Below are 20,489 nucleotides of genomic sequence, written 5' to 3'. Positions count from 1 at the left end.
GGGCACCCAGAACAGAAGCTAGCACAGCTGTATAGCATAATTGTAAAGATACATACTTACATGAAAAAGTCTCCTGGAGAGGATCTTCCTGCTGTAACCTGGGCTGGGATACGGGCTGGAAATTGGGCCTCTCGAGGGTCTCGAGTGCTGAAGAGATCCTGGCTATATGAGGAGATCACTTCACTGTCCTCCACCCATGAATTGTGACCATCCTCAGGGGGCCACAGTGTCCTCAGCAGGGGCACCACTGCTCACAAGAGGATTGGGTTCTAGTGGCATGCCATCAAAAAACTTGCCCAGCTCTTCATAGAGCAGATTGGTCACATGGGTCTTCTGGACTTGTTTCTGGCATCCCCAGGGTTTTTTGTACATTTTTTTGAGCTCTGATCTTTATATTGTACTGCTTAACATCCTGGCTATGACCCTTCTTGGCCCTCTGTTTAGTGTTGTTCTCAAAAAGATTCTTATGGTGGTGTTAGTACAGCAAGCTTTTGCAACCAGTCATTTCTCACCAGATTACCAGATCAAAAAAAATCTCACCCCAGCTCCTTGTGGCTGCACAAATATTGCTGCAATGCTGATATACTGAAATCCAGGAGCAAATGAGCTGATCCTGGCCTCTCACCTGTTTTTACAGGGTGGAGGAGACATCCTGTCAACTTGATCCCTTAGCAGTGGATCACAGGTAAACAGACAGGTCAGTCACAGATACCCTCAAAGCAGCATGGGATAGCAGTGGAAGGACTGCCAAGCAGTGTGCAAAACTATTGTGGGCACATGAACAACAATCTGCACTAACTATATTTGCAGTTTACTCCACTCTGAAAGCAGAGAGCAGAATTTGCAGCAAATAGAGAGTCAGTGTGCTTTAAGGGTTTGCATTGTGTGTACACAGGCATTTTCAATTCACACTAGCTTGAATTAATGCTAACAAAAACCCCTGTGTAGACAAGTCTTAAGTCTGTAGGGAGCTTCAAAACAATACTTTGGGGGTGTGAATGCCCCAGTATCTCAGTGGAAATTTAACTCCAAGAGCCACTATACTAGGAATTCTCATTCTCTCCCCTGTCCCCTCAACATACACACCCCGAAATGGAGGGAAGCTGCCACCACTCACTCCAAATGAAGGGTGGCAGTACTATGACACAGGGGAAGAAACCCACAAGGACTCCATGTCATAGTGTCCTAGAGTCCTGGATTGCATTCCCTGGCCCTGCTTAGGGCAGAGTGCCACAGACTAATTTTATGTTGTTGGGGAAGGAAGGGAAGGAGAAGAGAATGGGAGTATTTCTTTTTCACTAGATTTGCTGTCTTACCCTTTCACGGATTGTCCCCTTGTCACTGTATTAGGCTTTGTCATTAAAAAACTTTTGTCGCCCCCCAAATGACAAAAGTTTTAATGACAAAAAGCACCAGTGTGGACAACACTTTGTGGGGGGGGATCTGCACTCCTGGCGACAAAGCTACTGCCCCTGGTTGGGATGGTTTTATTTTGTCACCAGGAGAGCTCTTTCCCAGCGATAAAGAGCAACTACCCAGCACACCTTATAACAGCCACACAGTCGTAAGGTGTGCAGTGTAGACATAGTCTGAGGAAAAAGGATATACAGATATTCCCAATCTGCCTTTGCTAGACCATTCATTCACTGTTTTGAATATCTTTATTTCCTCCTCTCTAAAGTAAATGGTCTCAATCTTTTCCATCTCTTCCTATAGGAAAGAAAGTCTAGGTGTCTACCATTTTCACTGCCAGAACCCCCTCTATTTCTATAAATAATGGAAATAATAAAAGTTACAAAAGCTAAATTCAGTATTCTGGATCACTGTGACCAGGTCCTCATCTGGGAGGAAGGGAAGAAGTTTCCTAGCAAGCTGGAATTGAAAGGCATTTTTAAAAACTGATGCAACCTGGTCATGCATACCAAGTGGGGAGTCTAACACCACTCTGACAAATGGGAGCTGTATGCCTTCAATAAAAGATGGAGACAACGTCTCTGCCAGTTCTTCTATTCATTTGTCTTTTTCTGATCAGCATCACTTTAGCCTTCCCTGAGTTCAGCTTGAGGCAGCTGTTCTTCACCCAACAGCTGATTTCTTTTGGCATTCTTAGGTTAGTAGTGGCACTGGTTGTATAAGTTGAGAATGATATATATAGTTGAGTGCCATCAGCACAGTATTGGCAACTGAGCCCATGAGGTCTCACTCTACCCACAGCGGTCTCACATAGCTATTCAAGAGAAGACAGAGAAGGTATGGCTCTTATGGGACTTTGCAGGTGAGGGCCTTTGGAAAGGAGGAGCAGTTACCCATCATCATTCTCTGAATTCTGCCAGAGAGAAACAATTGCAGCTACTGTAGTTCTGGACCATCTACTCCTGCTATGTCATATAGGTGTGCTAGTACCACCTTGTCAGTAGCACTGTGTCAAAGACTGCAGAGAGGTCCAGCAGCCTACACATGAACATTTTGCTGTGTCCATGACCATAAGGTGGTCTTTTAGAGCCACTAGAACCATCTGTACTGTGCCCTGGTCTGACCGCTGTCAGTGAGGCATCCAGGATGCTGGCTGATTGCCATTTTTCTAACTACTGGTTACACCACAGTGATTTGAATTTTATCTGCTATAAATTGATCTTTTACTATTGACATAAAACCCCCAGAGCTCAGTGTGTGCTCTTATCTAATGACTGAGAAGTTCTTTTATAGGTTGTTATATGAAGTGCTGTCCTTTCCACATAAAAACTATGCTAGTTTGGAATGTGAATATACATAATATTTTCTTTTTTACAGGTCTCAAGAAACCATTGAGGAGGCACAGCTAGATTCAGCTATTGATCGCCTCACCTCCTTCAGGACCCTATTGCACTTTCAGGTTTCCTTCCAAAAAAAGGACCAGGAACTCATAGACCAGTGGCTTCCAAAAAAATTCCTCTTGGACCATGCAATAACCTGACGTTTCAGAAAGATCCAAATGTATATTATTGCCTGAAGGGCCAGACTGGTGTGGTTAAATACACGTTTAGAAATGGTTCACTGATTTAGGAGTACGAACAAAACAAATTGATGATTCAGCTTCAATTAGCTAGGTGGCCAGCCACTTCAAGTCCAGAAACACATCCTTGTCATTCTAGTCTGTTGAAAGAGATTCAAACAATACAAATTGCACTAGAACAAAGAGCAATAATGAGAACACACTCTTCTGCCAGAGAATCTACCTAAATCTGCATTATAAATATGTATATATGCCTTTTTAAGTCATCCTCTAAAGTTACCTTTGATGCCTCTTTCTTGGTGCAGATAAATAAATGTCATATCTATCTGGTGACTAATCAGTCAGATAAAGAAAACAATGAAAAATGACAAATGTTTTTTAAATGGTCAGATGCAATTAGAGGCTACAGATTTATGAAGATGATACAGCAGATTAAACTAGAAGATCCTGCTGTATTTCTGACTGGGTTCTGATCTTTATTACTGCATGTATAGTAGCTTGTTTCACATGGGTCTTTAGTACTTTTATATCATTCTGGGCACCAGTTCAGAGCTAGAGAAAAGAACTGGACATTTTGTTCCCTTGTAAAATTGAGAAATGGATTTGGAACAGTATAAAGACAATCATGTACAGAAATCTACTTTTTCATGGAAATAAAGCAGTTCACAAATCTACTGGTTAAAGAAGTAGACAAGGATTCTTTCTCCCCATTCAATTCACTCTTTTCAATTTCTTACACTTGAAACATTTTTTGGAAAAAGCTTAATGAATCAAGTTCAGTTCTCAAGGTCCCAACAATAACATTCAGACATTTAATTAGTAGGCCATCACTTGAGCTGGCATCTAAACCTTTTGTCAAAGACCTAATTCCATACCAATTCAAACACCCTATTAGTCTAATATTAACTACAGGAAACCATGACATCTTAGTTCACAGATTGCACTGCATGCACTAATATAACACTGCAGTGACAGTCTAAATGAATGCAAGCATACAGACCTAAGAAGTATAAATCTTTTGAAGCTGGTAACAGTATTCCATGTCTCTGCAAAACAAACTAAGACTTACCTGTGTACTCAAAAGGTAACTTTGATGTAAGGCTCAAGAGAGGCCTGTGCTTCTGAGACTCTGGCAGTCCAGGTGCAGATCTTTATCTGGATATAACCCTGACATAAGATCTGATCTCTGAAGATTCTGTATTTTGTTGATTCAAATGTTATCAGTCAACCACCGCTGACTTCAACAAGGATACTATTTACCCCCTGAAGTGGATAGGAGTGCTGTTGAGAAGGCCAAGCACCTCCCTAGGCCCTTTCTAGCTATTATGTAGAGGCTTGGCAGAATGCTCTGAAGCCTCAGACCCTGGAATCAGCATCTTCCAAGCTAATAGAACAGGTGAGAAGGAATAACACAGAAGAAAAGTTACTGCACAAATCTAGATATTAACCACACAGCATTTTATTCTTATTTAATACTATCCAGCTGCCAGTGGTTGACAGCTTTAGTATTTGCTTTTACCTCCACAGCTAAGGACACCTTCAAGATGAGGAACAGTAAAACCTTAAAACAAGAACAAAACCCCAAACATTTATTTCTGATTCAGCTGCATCTTCAAAGTACAAGTACCACGGAGGTGGTGAACTGAGGTAAGGAACAAAAGTCAGGTATTTATTTTGATCAGTACAAATTAAGCCTGTACAATGGACCAGATGGGCAATGGCAGCATAACATAGATGTCTGCGTATTGGTACAAGTGGAATTTCTGTGCAAGACCAAGATCTGACTTTAATTCTAGGAACTCAAAAATATATTAGCATCCCTTTTTCTATTTTAAGCATCCTAAAAGTAAATATCTTTCAAATTAAAAAAATAAGCAAGAGGATACATAAAATGATTAAGGCATTAATTTTAAATATGCATCTGATGGGTAAAGAGTCATCTGACCTTCCCTCTAGCGCCCCACATCAAGTCACAAAGCCCACTTGTTATTCTATTCAAGTTTTTATATCACAATCAGCTCCTATTTATGACTGGGTAACATAGAAGGAAGTTGTATTCTTGGAAATGGTCACTTACTACAATTATGGCCAGAGTAGTGACCAGATATTTGCAGTTTTCATCTCAAGCAACTTTATACCTCAAGACAAAAAATAAGCTATACCTTTGCTCCACAATCTATTCCAATTTGAAGGTGACCAACAAATACATACATATTAAGACCCAGAACATCTTGATGTATAAGATAAGCAAATAATTGATGTATTGATTATTCCATTCTTTAATATTTATTATCATGCTCAAAAGCTTGAGTCACTCTTATTTAAATTACATTTAATAAAATTTTGCATGTACATGATATATATAAAAAAATTAGTGAAGTTTGATTTTTATTTTTTTTTTAGACAAATTGGGGACTTGGTAAGCAACAGCTTAAACACCTTGGACACAAAGCAAAGCCAGTTACTTGAAAAAGAAGTAATTATAATACAGTTACCCTGGTAACTATTCTTTAGTGTGACTACTAATTAAAGGAAAAGCATCATTAGCTACCCTAGACATAGGAGCAAATTTGAAACAAAGTTGTCTGAAAGATACCAGAGGAAAAAAAAATTCATTAAAAACATGCTTCACAAAATAATTTTGCAAGAAATCATCGCTTTGTATTCTATACCTGATGTAGTAAATTGGTAAAACAGTCTAGAAACAAGTTTCTTTGTAGAAATGTACTGTAAACAGCTTTATATACATATATACACACACACACACACACACACAGAGCTGAAAGCTCATGCTGCTGCATAGATGTGGCAGTTGGGCCTCTCTCATACAACCAAAAAAGAGTTGCATGTAAATTAGCTGTTGAGTAAGGTTGGTGATTGGCTGAGTTACCTCTGATATCATAATGACCTACAACTCCTGAGATGGCATAGATATGTGCCTTACCATAGCTCTACAGTGTACAGCTGGAATTAATAAAGTCAAAATAGCTGAGATCTTTAAAATTGGATGCTAAAAGACTGCAAATCCCACTGATGATTCAATTTGGTGATATTCTCAGCCATGCTTGGTAGAGGTTTCCTTCACTTCACACAGACTCAGATATTCTTGCTTTCAGAGTGACACACAAAGGGTACGTCTACACTGCAACTTAAGACCAGGACTAGCAGAACTCAAGGTAACAAACCCTCGGTTTGTAGGGTTTGAGCATCTATACTCTTGTAAATCCAGATTAGGAACTGTTGAACACTGGGTCTCTAGATGGCATTATGCAGGACCGAGTCCAAACACCCACATCATAGATTTCTTAGCACCCTCCCAAAATGTGGCTGCTGTAGCCGTTTGTTCTTGGTGCAGTGTGGGAAAACTTGACTGTACAGATGACAAAAAAAAAAAAAATAGTGCGGTGGGCTCTGGAACAGTTATGGCAGACTTCCTGAGCATGAATCCAGTGGGGCTGCATCTACACGGCAAAGCAACAGGGCTTGAAGCCTGGGTTCTGGCTTGACTCAGGCTTGAACCCTCCAGCCCCACAGGGTCCTGTGACCCTGGATCTGAGCCCTGAGTTAGTGTAATTTGTGCTTAGATAGAAAGGTGGTCAGGCTTGAGCTTCAGCTTCCATTGCAGTGCAAACATGCCCAGAGTGACCATCCTAGAATCTTCTTATAGATACACATGGCACAAGCTATTTTAGTTGGTTAGAAGGCTAACACCACACTTTATATGGTTTGTTCTTTTATTTCTGGTGATTATAATTGGAGGAAAAAATTAGATTACAAAACTGTTTGGGAAGGCAAGGAAATGAGAGTGAACGATGAACCACTTCTACAAAAGCACCAGTGATATGTTAATATTTAAATACATTTGATTTTTGCCATTTTTATCCTGTATCTCAATTCTTGCTTACATAAGCAAGAAAAAGTCTCAATTCATCTCAGTATCTGTTCCTACTAAACTTGTTTTACTTTTTCAATATTCCCAAATTAATCTAAAAAAGACAGTTGTATAGTGACATCACACAGTCCATAAGATTTAAACCAGTATATGAGGGTTAGGGTCAATTTCAATGTATACAGCAGTTATCAAGCCTCTCTCTTCACAAAAGAAAAGGCAACATTCAAAATTCAAATCTGACAGGATCTTAAAGAACTGTACCTGCATGGTGAAGGATTTGTTTTGCCAGTCAAGAGTCCAACATATATAGATCATACTGCATTTTCTGTGATGCACCCAACTTCTGCACGTGACTGATTTCTCCACAAGGAAAGGAGCACTAGATAGTATGAAACATAAAACATACAAGCTACGGTATGCTCCATGTCATCAGACTGGATATCAATATTGTGCCTCAAATCCCAATCATTAACCAAGGTTACATTTGGTGTGCCATCACTGAGATCCTACATTTCCCATATATCTACACATTTTTGTAATTCCTCTACAGAAGATAAATTGTGCCAGCAATTCTGCTCGTAGTTCAAGTGAGCCAAGAGAGGGGTAACAGCAGAACAGCGAAACTGACATCAACAGCAGCCTTCTGATATAGTAATCCTCCACCGCATCTGGAGGTGATGCAGTATGAAAAAGTTCTCTATTTTACAATCTATGATTTCCAGTAGCAGTTTACCGGATTTGAAAGCACTCTAGTAATCGCTCCCTCACCATTTCTTATTGATGATGATAGTAGTAGCAGCATGGATGGGTAATAATGGGAGTCACATGCACTCTTAACCAACACAGTTCCAATTTTGGCCTTTCCAGGCTGTGGGAATATAGCAGGAAAGAGGGCTATCAAAAGACCTCTGGAGAAGAAATATACCCTTTTTTCTGCCTGAGTGTATGTAGAAAAAGATTAATGTAAAATTAAAAAACAAAAACAAACAAAAAAACTCAGATCTTGGGGAAAGAAGGGATGAGACTAAAAAATTAAGCTTTAAAACCGTCTAAAGTGGCTGTTTTGATACTCTTCCATTAGAGGAAATTCAAGACCGCAGCTGCAATAAAGTCAATTGAAACCACTTTAAAGCCTTAACCTTTGACTGAAAAAAAATATTCTGGGTAAGCCACTGAAAAGTTCAAAATTATCTGTCACCTTCACTGGAGAACCTGAATCTTCTATAGTATTCATGAAGTTCTCTGAAGGCAAGCATATATTGCCTGATCTGAACTTGATTCACAGATCACTTTAATCTTTGTGTTCTTTTAATCGTTTCTATTTCCCCAAATAGTCTCATATTCTATGACTAAGACATGGCAATTTTGCTCAGCCCTCTGCAAGTATAAACTAAAGCCTTTCAGCCTAACCAGTTAAACCATTACATTAAGTCCAAACTTCTGTCAGAACTCAACTGGATTCAATAAAGCTATACGCAAACTACAAAAGCTTTGTCCTCAAATATTCATTTAAATTTTAAAACTAGTTTGCTTTGTCCATGTTTGTGTCCTTTCCCTATAAGCCCTGGCCTACACTACAGGATTAGGTCGAATTTAGCTGCATTAGGTCGATTTTAAAATGAATGCGTCTGCACAGCCAACCCCGCTCTGTTGACCTAAAGGGCTCTTCAAATTGACTTGATTCACTGTGACTTGATTCACTGTGAAAGAGTCTCAGAAATATATTATCTTAAATTTTACTCTCCCTTTTTCTCCCCCCTCAGGTGCAAATGTTTCTATGCTCCCCCTATCATCTCCATCCCTGAGGTTATCACAGATTAGAAGGTGAAAAAAAACGCACTCACGATGACATGTTTTCCGACCTCATGCAATCCTCCCACACTGATAGGGCACAGCTTAATGCATGGAGGCATTCAGTGGCAGAGGCCAGGAAAGCATTAAGTGAGGGCAGAGAGCAGAGGCAGGAAGCGATGCTGAGACTAATGGGGGAGCAAACTGACATGATGAAGCGTCTGTTGGAGCTGCAGGAAAGCCAACAAGAACACAGACCCCTAATGCATCCATTGTATAACCACCTGCCCTCCTCCCCAAGTTCCATATGCTCCTCACGCAGACACCCAAGAACACGGGGGGGAGGGGAGACAGAAGGCGGCTCTGGGCACCCAGCCACTCCACTCCAGAGGATGGCCCAAGCAACAGAAGGCTGTCATTCAAACAGTTTTAATTTGTAGCGTGGCTACAATAAGCAATGTGGCCTTGTCCTTCCCTCCTCCCTGACCCCACCTCACTCCACCCCACCCGGGATACCTTGTCAGTTCTCACTTTTTTTAAAAATAAAATAAAGAAAGAATATATGGTTTCAAAACAATAGTTACTTTATTTCGAAGAAGGGAGGGCGGTTGGCTTACAGGGAAATCAAATCAACAAAGGGGGCAGGTTTGCATCAAGGAGAAACACACACAACTGTCACACCATAGTCTGGCCAGTCATGAAACTGGTTTTCAAAGCCTCTCTGATGCGCAGCACACCTAGCTGTACTCTTCTAATCACCCTGGTGTCTGGCTGCTCAAAATCAGCTGCCAGGCGATTTGCCTCAACCTCCCACCCCGCCATAAACATCTCACCCTTACTCTCCCAGATATTATGGAGCGCACAGTAAGCAGCAATAACAATGGGAATTTTGGTTGCGCTGAGGTCTAACCTCATCAGTAAACAGCGCCAGCGAGCTTTTAAACGTCCAAAGGCACATTCTACTACCATTCTGCACTTGCTCAGCCTATAGTTGAACTGCTCCTTACTACTGTCCAGGCTGCCTGTGTACGGCTTCATAAGCCATGGGAGCAAGGGGTAGGCTGGGTCCCCAAGGATAACTATTGGCATTTCAACATCCCCAACAGTTATTTTTTGGTCTGGAAAGTAAGTCCCTTCTTGCAACTGCTCAAACAGCCCTGAGTTCCTAAAGATGTGAGCGTCATGCACCTTTCCCAGCCATCCCACATTGATGTTGGTGAAACTTCCCTTGTGATCCACCAGTGCTTGCAGCACCATTGGGAAGTACCCCTTGCGGTTTACGTACTGGTTGGTAAGGTGGTCCGGTGCCAAGATAGGGATGTGTGTTCCATCTATCGCACTACCACAGTTAGGGAACCCCATTGTAGCAAAGCCACCCAGTATGACCTGCACATTTCCCAGAGTCATTACCCTTGATAACTGAATGTCAGTGATTGCACTGGCTACTTGGATCACAGCAGTCCCCACAGTAGACTTGCCCACTCCAAATTGATTCCCTAGCGGCCAGTAACAGTCAGGCATTGCAAGCTTCCACAGGGCTATAGCCACTCGCTTCTCACCTGACAGGGTAGCTCTCATCTTAGTATTCCTGTGCTTCAGGGTGCGGGAAAGCAACTCACAAAGTTCAAGGAAAGTGGCCTTATGCATGCAAAATTTTCACAGCCACTGTGAATCATCCCATACCTGCAAGACTAGCAGTCCACCAGTCTGTGCTTGTTTGCCAGGCCCAGAATCAACATTCCACTGTATCAACCAGCCCCACTGCCACCATGATGTCCCAATTGCCATAGCCCGTGCTTTCAGGAACGTCTGTGTCCATGTCCTCATCACAATTGTCCTCGTGCTGGCTTCTCTTAGCCCAGTTCTGCACATACTCCAGTATAATGTGCGAGGTGTTTACAATGCTCACAACACCAGCGGTAAGCTGAGCGGACTCCATGCTTGCCGTGCTATGGCGTCTGCAGGGGTAGCCCAGGAAAAAAGATGCAAAATGATTGTCCGCCATTGCTTTCCCGGAGGACGACATGTACCCAAAACCACCCGCGACAATGTTTTTGCCCCATCAGGCATTGGGAGCTTAAACCAGAATTCCAATGGGCAGCAGAGACTGTGGGAACTGTGGGATAGCTACCCACAGTGCACCACTCCGTAAGTCAATGCTAGCCACAGTATTGAGGATGCACTCCACTGACTTAATTCGCTTAGTGGGGACATACACAATCGACTATATAAAATCGATTTCTAAAAATCGACTTCTATAAAAACAGACCTAATTTCATAGTGTAGATATACCCTTAGCTATTACCTAGTTAGGAAATGGGGACAATACCATACCAAATGCTCAGAGTAAGTCATCTGTGATCCCTCTATAAAGTGAAAAAAATTATGAAGGCTAGTCAAATTTGATTAAGTAAAATTAATGAAAATCACAATCTGCTTGTGAATATTCTTTAAATAGACAGAGGTTACATCTAATTAAGTATCAGAGTAGCAGACATGTAAGTCTGTATTCGCAAAAAGAAAAGTAGTACTAGTGACACCTTAGAGACTAACCAATTTATTTGAGCATGAGCTGTAGCTCAGGAAAGTTTATGCTCAAATAAATTGGTTAGTCTCTAAGGTGCCACTAGTACTACTTTTCTTTATTCAATTAAGTAGTTCAGACAGTTTCTTCCCTCTTCTAATTCTGAGTAAACAACATTTGCTAGGACTCTCCTACAGACTTCATTGGACGTTTGGAATCAAAATGCCAAAACTTCAGCAGAGAAGCATGTTTTCAGGCACGATAGCATCCAATTCCCCATGACAATTTGTGGCCCATCAATTGGGAGATTTGAATTTAATTTGCAGCCCTTAGGTCTTACTCCAAGGGAACCAGAGCTGAGTCTGACAAAGGTATAAAACTCTAATTAGCAATATATTAACCCTAGAGTGAAAGAATCACATCTATATACAACTCAACTGTGACCTCTGTAACTGATTAGGGAATAGCATTGATTAATTCCAAACTGATTCTTAGACAGTCCTTCGCTCAAATGATAGTTTCTGTAATGTGGTGTCTCAACAATGAAGGCTTTAAAATGGGAAAGAGACACTGTGAACCTGAGAATTTTTAACATCAATAAGTTAAGAGAAAGTCAGCTCACCTAAATTATGTTTGCGTCATTCATAATTTCTTTACATTCTTATAACACACTAATGAAATGTTTCATCTCTCTTCCATTTCTCCCTCTCTTGCCAGTTGTTGAATAATAGAAGGCCAACCCAATTTTCACACCACAAAGAGCTAAGTTCAGATCTACACGATTAATATCCTTATGAATCTGTACAAAGCAAGCACCAATACATTAAGTGCACAAACAATTAAAAAAGAAAAGGAGTACTTGTGGCACCTTAGAGACTAACAAATTTATTTGAGCATAAGCTTTCGTGATGCATCTGATGAAGTGAGCTGTAGCTCACGAAAGCTTATGCTCAAATAAATTGGTTAGTCTCTAAGGTGCCACAAGTACTCCTTTTCTTTTTGCGAATACAAACTAACATGGCTGCTACTCTGAAACAATTAAAAGTAATTTATAAATATATTACAGACGTTTGTTTGTTGACAAGTAAATACATACCCTATGCACTTAAATAATTAATTCCTGTACAACTAGTCTGAAATGGCATCACAGCAGTCTCATTTATAATTTTACAATATTTTGTAACTGTTGAAGTAATTTAGAGCTTTGACAATCCTTAATATTTAGGGAATGGCACAATAAGACTATTTTATGCGTCAGCCTGATTCAATCTTTGCACTCAACTATGAGGCCAGGCTTAATAAGGTCATTTTAATTATTATACAATGATCACATTTTAAAATTTGATATTTTCCAAGTAGAGCATAGTTCGTGTAACTCCTTTGCTGCTACTGCCCACTGTTCCGAAACTAGTTTGAAAGAACAAGATTTTTTTTTTTTTTTTAAATATACTGTGCCTTGGCATGGGCCAAGCAGAGTCCATCTCTTCCCCTTTCCGAAAACACAACTACTATTTGCAAGTCCTCTGGTTCCCACTAGATACAACTACTATTAAATAAAGCAATAAACCTCTAGTTAGGACACCAAAATGGACAGTCTTGTGAAGTGTCTACTAATATTCCTCCATCAAGTTAAACTAATGCACTATGGCCCTGCACCCAATGCTCAATATCAGAAGTATTACAGGCAAATGTGCTAACAGTCTTGTCAACTACCTCTCTCTCCTTTTATTTGTAGTCCTTGCTAACTGCCTTTCCTCCCTTCCATGTGCCTCCCCACAATACCACATCCACTAAATACAGTTCTCTGGATGCCAGAAAACATTTCTCCTCAACAAGAGAGCAGCTTCCACAAATGCAAACTAGCAAGGCAAAGACTGTCAACTCAGTTAGGGAAGTAGTGAACAAGAGAAGTGTCCAGCCCAAAATAAAAATACTCTTCACTTTCAAGTTAAGGAGTGAGAACTAAACCCTATCCAGTCACGTAACACAGGCACAGATATTCCCAGCTTCTGTAACAAGATGCAAGTCTACAATTAAAATAGTTTGACATCATATGATCAAAAAGTTCTACAGCACTATAGTATGGTTGATAGTTACATCATAAATTTGTATTCCTTTATCATGCCCACCTTATATTATTTCAATAAAACTCATAATTACAGTCTGAGTTTAACAAGACCAAAAACCCCTAAACTTGCAAAATATTGCTAGCATAGGCTTTTTTTTATTGTTAAGAACAAAGTATCAGTGTCACTACTATGATGTGAGGAATTACCAGCTAATCAGATGTTCATTTTAGTAATCAATCCATTAGCTAACTAGCCTTGCTCCATTCATTCATTGTTCATTCATTCCATCATCATCATACTAAAACCCAGATTCTTAAAATATGAAGACTTAAAGTATAAAGGAAAACACTGAAATTTGTCTTCATTGTGCAACAGACTTAGTTTGGAGTAAAAAAACAACATTTGAGATTTACCACTTTTCCACATAAAGGTTTCAGATACGTGTACAAGGCCTTGGAGTTTGTGATTTCTATTATATGACACTATTGAACTATAGAATGGCTATTGGACACTTTGAAAATTAAAGTGTGTGTAAGATGAACTCTATGCTAAACCTAAGTCTATTAGAATGTCATTCATCATACTTGTAGAACAACCTGATATTTAACGTACAGCAAAATGCTCTGACAACAAGAATTTAATAATTCTGTGAAAAGTTATTACTTTTTACAAGATGTGTACATTAAATGGTTTAACACAGAGGGAAAAAGTTAACTAACATAAGTCAATTTGGGTGTCTCATTTTCACTTAGGCTACCAATATATTTTTAGTCTGTTAGCCAATACCAAATGAACCACATCTAATTTTGTTCAACTTGATCATTTCAACATGTATTAAAAAGTTTTATGCTGATCCAACTGGAAAAAGACAACAATTCAAGGTACTAGTTACCACTTAGTTTTGGTTATTGATGGACCACTGAAAGGAATATCTGAAGGTGAATTATATGAACAAGCAAATCTTGCAAACAACCCACCAAGGTATCCGCAAGTACATAAAAAGAAATAACTAACATTAATTTAATGAGTTCTACTTGAATAAAAGCATACATAAACTTCAGTAAAAGTAAAATGCAGTTGCCCATTGGGATAAGCAGCTATCAGCATAGCATTGCTCCTCTGACCTGAATGAATGCATCTGAAATTTCATGTGTGAATCTTTAGAAGAATAGAAATTTTCAGGAAATGCGGAGGTAAATCAGACAAGCATTTGAGATAGAGTTAAAAAAGAAAGGTGATTTCATTTCTTGAACATTATTTTTTTTTTTTTTGCACACTTGTTTTAACTTTGAAATGGTTTGGACTAGACACAAATGTGTTTTGATCTGTTGGTTTCTGGCAAGGACTAGGGCCTATGACCAGGTTTGTGGGGATTCTTTACAGAAATTAGCTATTAAAAGATAATGCATACAAGCCAGATCCAACACTTGAAAATTGTGTTGTGTACTTACTCTTCCACCACTCAATTTTATTCTCAAATATCTGAGCTCTCTTTTAGCAAGACTTATTTTCTAGTACAAGTTTGATTACTGTATCTTTCAATAAGGGGAAATGCAAAAGAACACATTGTTTATGGTCTTTACTGTTTGTTTGATATTTTAAATAAAATGAAACTTCAATTTTTACAGTCAAAACAAATATGTCAAAATGCAAAAGTTTAGGTATCTAAAGCTAAATTAAATCTCAGATTTGAGAATTCAGTATTGTTTATTCTTGTTTTTCTTTCTCAACGTGTAGTTTAATATACTTTTACTGTATGTAATAGTATGTTTAGTGTATTACTACAAATATCACAAGAAAAAAAGGAACAAAAAATTACATATGCATACCATCCCAACACTTGGGGAGGCAGAATTAACTAAAATCTGAAAAAAAATTGTCAGCTATGTTTTTGTGTAGTATACCACTAATTATAGCCATCCTTTTGCCAGGTAAGTCATACACATTCTTTGTGCAACTCAGAATATCCCTATATTCCTTGAGGCCTCAGATCATAGCTATTATCCTTCCATCAGGAAGATGTGCTTTCAGTTGCAGAGTCCTCTCCCTTGGGCTGAACATGCTGCATGTGTGATGAAGCCTTTTACAGAGTGGGAGGGAAAGAGACATAACAAGGAAAACTGAAGTCCACCCAAAAAAGTAAGGTAAAGCATTTTATGACCTCCACTTTAACTTGAGTAACATTTCCTAGGTCACTAGGACTGGTCCCACTGTTCCTCAGACGTTCTTGTTAACTCCGGGAAATGTGCTGGAAATGGTCCACCTTGATTATTACTTCAAAAGGTTCTCTCTCCCCCCACCCCACTCTCCTGCTGGTAATAGCTCATCTTAAGTGATCATTCTCCTTACAATGTATATTTTTTCATGGTCTGTGTGTATATAAAATCTCCTCACTGTACTTTCCACTTTATGCATCTGATGAAGTGAGCTGTAGCTCACGAAAGCTTATGCTCAAATAAATTGGTTAGTCTCTAAGGTGCCACAAGTACTCCTTTTCTTTTTGCGAATACAGACTAACATGGCTGCTACTCTGAAACTTGGCATAACAACTTCAAACTCACAGTTTTTAAAAAAGAAAAGCTTTCATGCCACAACTCTTGAAGCCCAGGGTAAAGAATAAATTAATATTCCTTTGTAATTTAAATCAGAGTGTAATCAAACCAGGACCACTGCAAGAAGTACAGTTAAACTACTATTTCAAATATATAACACCATATAAGCAAAGCATGAAAAATCTACTCCCCCACCGGGGGCACAAAAAACCTTTTCATGAGGATCAGGAGTTGGTGGAAGTGAGCCTAAACTATCAGTTTCTGCAGAATTTCTTTTTTTTCCCCAAGAAGTCTTAAGGTTTCTAGCCTTATTGCTGCTAGGATAAGCTTTTCAAATGTCAACAGATGCAGGACCACCTTCCTGAGGGTGCTGCTACTACTATTCATAATTTCACTGATGCCCTTTGTGAAAGCTAACAGGGCACTGGTAAATTTTAGAGCTGTTAATCAGAACACCTTGTCACCCAGTGAAGTTGGAAAGTGAAACAGACTAGAGTCATGAGCAGAGAGAAGGGCTAGGAACACCTCAAAAACGGAGGTTGTGATTGAAAGGTAGAGTTACATTACACAGACTCATAACAGCAGAAGAAATAACCCCCCATAGCCTTCAGAAGGCTCTGGAGTCCGGGATAAGGGAGGAAGGTCCTCTCTAGCAACCAGAGCAAGGCGTGGGATGCCTGGGACTTTACTTTCAAACTTCATACCCATCTTCTCCCCCCCTTCAGAGAAGATGAAAAGAGGTGGGCTTCTCACAGACATTGCTGTCATACACATTCTGGCATTCGGGAATTTTTTCAAAGTCTGCCATAAAGCATTAAATTTATATTGTTATACTACTACAACATGAAAGCTGTATATTGCAGGCCGTATTTGTTACAGCAGAGCTGGGAACTGAGCTCAGATCTAGATGTGAGTCCCAAGTCTAGTGCCTCAGCCAAAACATCATCCTTCCTCTTCCCCACGTCCAAGGGGTAACGCACAGGACAGGTATTGCGGGAATATCTATTAGCCACCATCGGAAAGGGTTATTTAATCAAAACCTGAAATACTGAGTCAGTACCCCTGGCTCAGCAGGTCACAGAAGAGGGGGATGAAGGGGCCTGGGCTCCCCGGGGGTGGCTGAACGGGGGAGGGGAGGGTAATACCCGGGGCTCTACCGGATGGAGCGTGCCACGGGCGGCAGCATGCGGGGGCGGGCCGCCAAGAGACGGGGACTCGCCGGGGCGCTGCCATGGGGCGCTGCTGGTGCCATGCGGGGACGGGCAGCAGCCCGCGGAGGAGCCCGGCTCTCTCACTCACTCACTCACTCACCTGCCCGCTCTCTCCTCACCCAGCCGCGGCGACTCCTCCGACTCCAGCTCGGCCCCAGGCAGCAGGCGGAAGAGGCAGCCGGGGCCGGGCTCGGCCGCAGAGACAGGGCGCTGGGCCCGACAGACACTCCCCCTTCTCACAGGCATGGGCCGGCCCCTATCCCGCTGCCCCGGCTCCTCATCCCCGCGGCACGGGCCAGGCAGCCCCGGCCCCTCCGAGCTTCCCTCCGGCCTCAGTCACCGGCCGCCCCCACCACGCGACCACCCCTTCTCACTCCCCCTCCCTGACTGGTCTCCCCGCCGCCATCTTGCCTGAGGGGAGAGCGTAGCGCGCAGGCGCGGCCGGGGGAATCCCGGCTCCAGCGGCCGGCCCTGGAAGAACCGGAATGGGCTCGGGGAGGCGATGCGCACGCGTAAAGAAGAAGCCTCTTAGTCTTCCCCCTTCCTTCTACACACACCTGCCGCGCGCTGCTGTTGGGGGCCTGGGCCGCTGCCGCCCTCCTTCCGCGGGGCTGCGAGCAGGGCGTGTGCTGTGGGTGGTTCCCGTACTGAGAAAGGCGACCCTGGGAAGAGCAAAAAACAGACCCTCGAGGCTGCCAGAGAGAGAGAGAGAGAGAGAGTGTCTCTGTGTGAGACTAAGCAGGGAGATATGTGCCCATGTGGGCACCTTCCCCCCGGCCACTGCAAGCTTAGTGACCCCGCAGGCAAACCCACAGAGGAAAGCGGTGAAACAAACACTTGCTGTATTAGCACGCAAAATACAAGAAGTTGCCCAACCGCATAAGGAACTCAATCTATTCAGCTAATCATAAAAGACTGAGAGGTATAAGCATCTTCAAAGGAGAAACTAGAGGGTACTAAAGACACGACAAGCACCAGTAGCTGAAAGTTAAAGCCAGACAAACTCAAAAATAAGGTTCATGTTTTTTATAGTGAGGGTGATCGACCATTAGAACAAACTACCAACGGAAGTAGTGGATTCTCCATCCCTTGCCGTCTTCAGAAGAACACTTCTTCTTTCTGCAAGTTATACAGTCAAACCCAAGTTATTGGGCTCCATGGAGGGGTAACAAAGTGAAATTCTATGACTTATGCTATAAGTCAGTTTGAATGATTTAAGATCCCTTCTGGCCTTAAAAAGAAGAGGACGACTTGTGGCACCTTAGAGACTAACAAATTTATTTAGAATCTGTGACTATCTCTGCATTATGCGCAATGAGGCTTTCCTTAAAAGTGATGAAGAAAACAATGTGAATGGAACAGAATGGAAACAGAGGTAGCCTCACAGCACGTAGGGCAACCTGCCGCCACATCAGAAATGGCCATTAATGACCAATGGGCACAGTGGGCAAAAAGTCAACATAATCATGGACAGATGGCTGGCCGTTTTACATTTTGGCTGTGTTTGCATTACTTACTAAAGTATTACTGGAATGAATATTATCAGGGCACAGCATATTGCAGGCTTCTCTCAGATGTATAGTAATATATGCTATTGCCAACATACTGCCTAAATCTTGGCAAGATTACATTTTTATGGGTGTCAGTAATCATCAATTCCTACATACAAAAAACAACTAAATCACGTTTTAGGGTTAAATCAAAATTTATACAGAGGGAAAATTAAAACATACAATGTGTTACATTCCATAAAAAGGTAAAGGAGAATCCTTCCATGTCTACCATCAGGGCTTATTTGTAGGGCATATTTTATAGCACCAATTCCCACTAGTATTACATTCTATTTGATCATGCCAGTGGCACCCTCAGCGTCAAGTGCCATAGAACTGAGTTGCTATAAACCCTGATCTTTACAACAGGTCAGAGCATGCACAGCTGAATGGGAGATAACACGTTGACCAGTATAGTGGAAATTTAGTTTGATAGACTGACCTAATCAAAAAGGTTAGAAACTACTATTTTATATATTCTGTGTCATCAAATTATGTTGCATACTGATCGCTGCTGTTTCAAAGGCAATACCTCCTGGTAAATGTCTTTGTGCATTTAATCCCCTCAAGGTTCTCTGGGATATTGCCTAAAAATGAGATGAGAGAGGCTCAGTAAGATGCAATTCTAAGGGTGTTGGAATAAATCAGAGAGCATCAAGCTGTTTGACAATCTGAATGAACAAGATTTTAAATATCTCAGTAAAACACAGTAAAACCTTTCCTCATAACGGGGAGAGCCTTTCAAAACTCCCTTAATGCACTTTACAAGAGTCTGTCTTCAAATGACTGAAACTCTGTAGTTCAGGTGAAAAGAGTAGTGTTTATAAGAACAGTCAATGTTTAATTTAATTTAATTTAACTCAATGTTAAATCTGACTTTTTTCTTAGGGTACATCTCATTATTCAGGATGGACCAAAAAAAAAAAAAAAGAGGAAAGGAGGAACACTTTTTTTAAGTTTTTATTTTCTTAAAATAAAACGCTGTGTTTCAAAATTGGCTTCCTTAAGGGAGGCATAAGCAAACTGCATTATAATCAGACTTTTTTTAATAAAAGGATTCAGCAAAAACAAAATAATCGATGGAAGTGGTGTTCAAACTATGTCCTGGTGGCGCCTTGCTCTAAACTGTGCCCTTTGAGGGGAGCTATGAAGGAAATTTGCATTAGATTATATAACAGAAAATGATCTCCCCCCTCTGATTTTTAAATTGAAGTGTTGGAATCAGGCCCATCACTACAGGGGGGCACTACCACACATCACATCACTGCCCTTGCCTGCGCAGCTCCTCAGCGGCTCCATTATTGAACACCTGCTGGAATGCCAGGAGGGAGAAACCAATTCTACTCGCTCCATCAACAGCTTTGGTGAAGGCTGTGGGAGCCCCAGAGAAAGGATAGGACCTTGACTGGGTCTGCCTGACCCAAGTGGAATGCCTAGCAAAGAACACGCAACCACTCAGGAAAACCCAGGTGAGGGGAAAGAGGAGAAGCTGAGAATCAATGTCCAGACTCTAGTTATGGTTTCCTGGGGGTTCTCTGCCTCAGCCCTGGTTGCTCTAACTTGTACCAGCTGGGTATGGTTTCCAAGGAACCATATGCCGCCTGAGATTAGCTAGAGGAAAGCATGTTCCTGTCACTCTCCCTCCCCACTTCTGCCACACCCTTTACAGGAAGGAAGTGTGGGAGTTGGCTATGTGCCTGCTGCAGTTCCCCCCTCCCGCCCCCGCAGGTTGGGTAAGTGTCTGTCATGGAACCTGTGAGTATTGTCCACTCCCTTTGCACAGCAATGCAAAGGAAGCAAAACAGAATATCTGCCCCAAAGTATTCATCGTGCCCCTTTAGGTTGAAATAGTATGTTTGACTGGCAGGCTGAAAAGGTTGGAAACAAAAATCTATTATTATTAGGGCT

The 20,489-nt window shown here is 41.3% G+C and overlaps 1 protein-coding gene across 5 annotated transcripts in view; it reads right to left on the bottom strand.

The window, feature by feature from the left end:
• Positions 1–17,429, bottom strand: part of APC (APC regulator of WNT signaling pathway) — a 189,218-nt gene extending 171,789 nt beyond the window's left edge. For 2 of the 5 annotated variants that reach the window (XM_073344696.1, XM_073344701.1), the window contains exons 1-2: positions 17,132–17,429; positions 7,146–7,263 (exon numbers count right to left, since the gene is read on the bottom strand). The gene's annotated coding sequence lies outside the window, so the exon portion shown is untranslated. Of the gene's footprint in view, positions 1–7,145; positions 7,264–10,358; positions 10,634–17,131 lie in introns of all 5 variants that reach the window. The other 3 variants (XM_073344698.1, XM_073344702.1, XM_073344697.1) reach the window with 2 other exon arrangements.
• Positions 17,430–20,489: the final 3,060 nt, after the last annotated feature.

Source organism: Lepidochelys kempii, chromosome 5, assembly GCF_965140265.1.
Source record: "Lepidochelys kempii isolate rLepKem1 chromosome 5, rLepKem1.hap2, whole genome shotgun sequence".
Classification (NCBI taxonomy): Eukaryota; Metazoa; Chordata; order Testudines; family Cheloniidae; genus Lepidochelys; species Lepidochelys kempii.
This window is presented reverse-complemented; position numbering and strand designations above follow the sequence as displayed.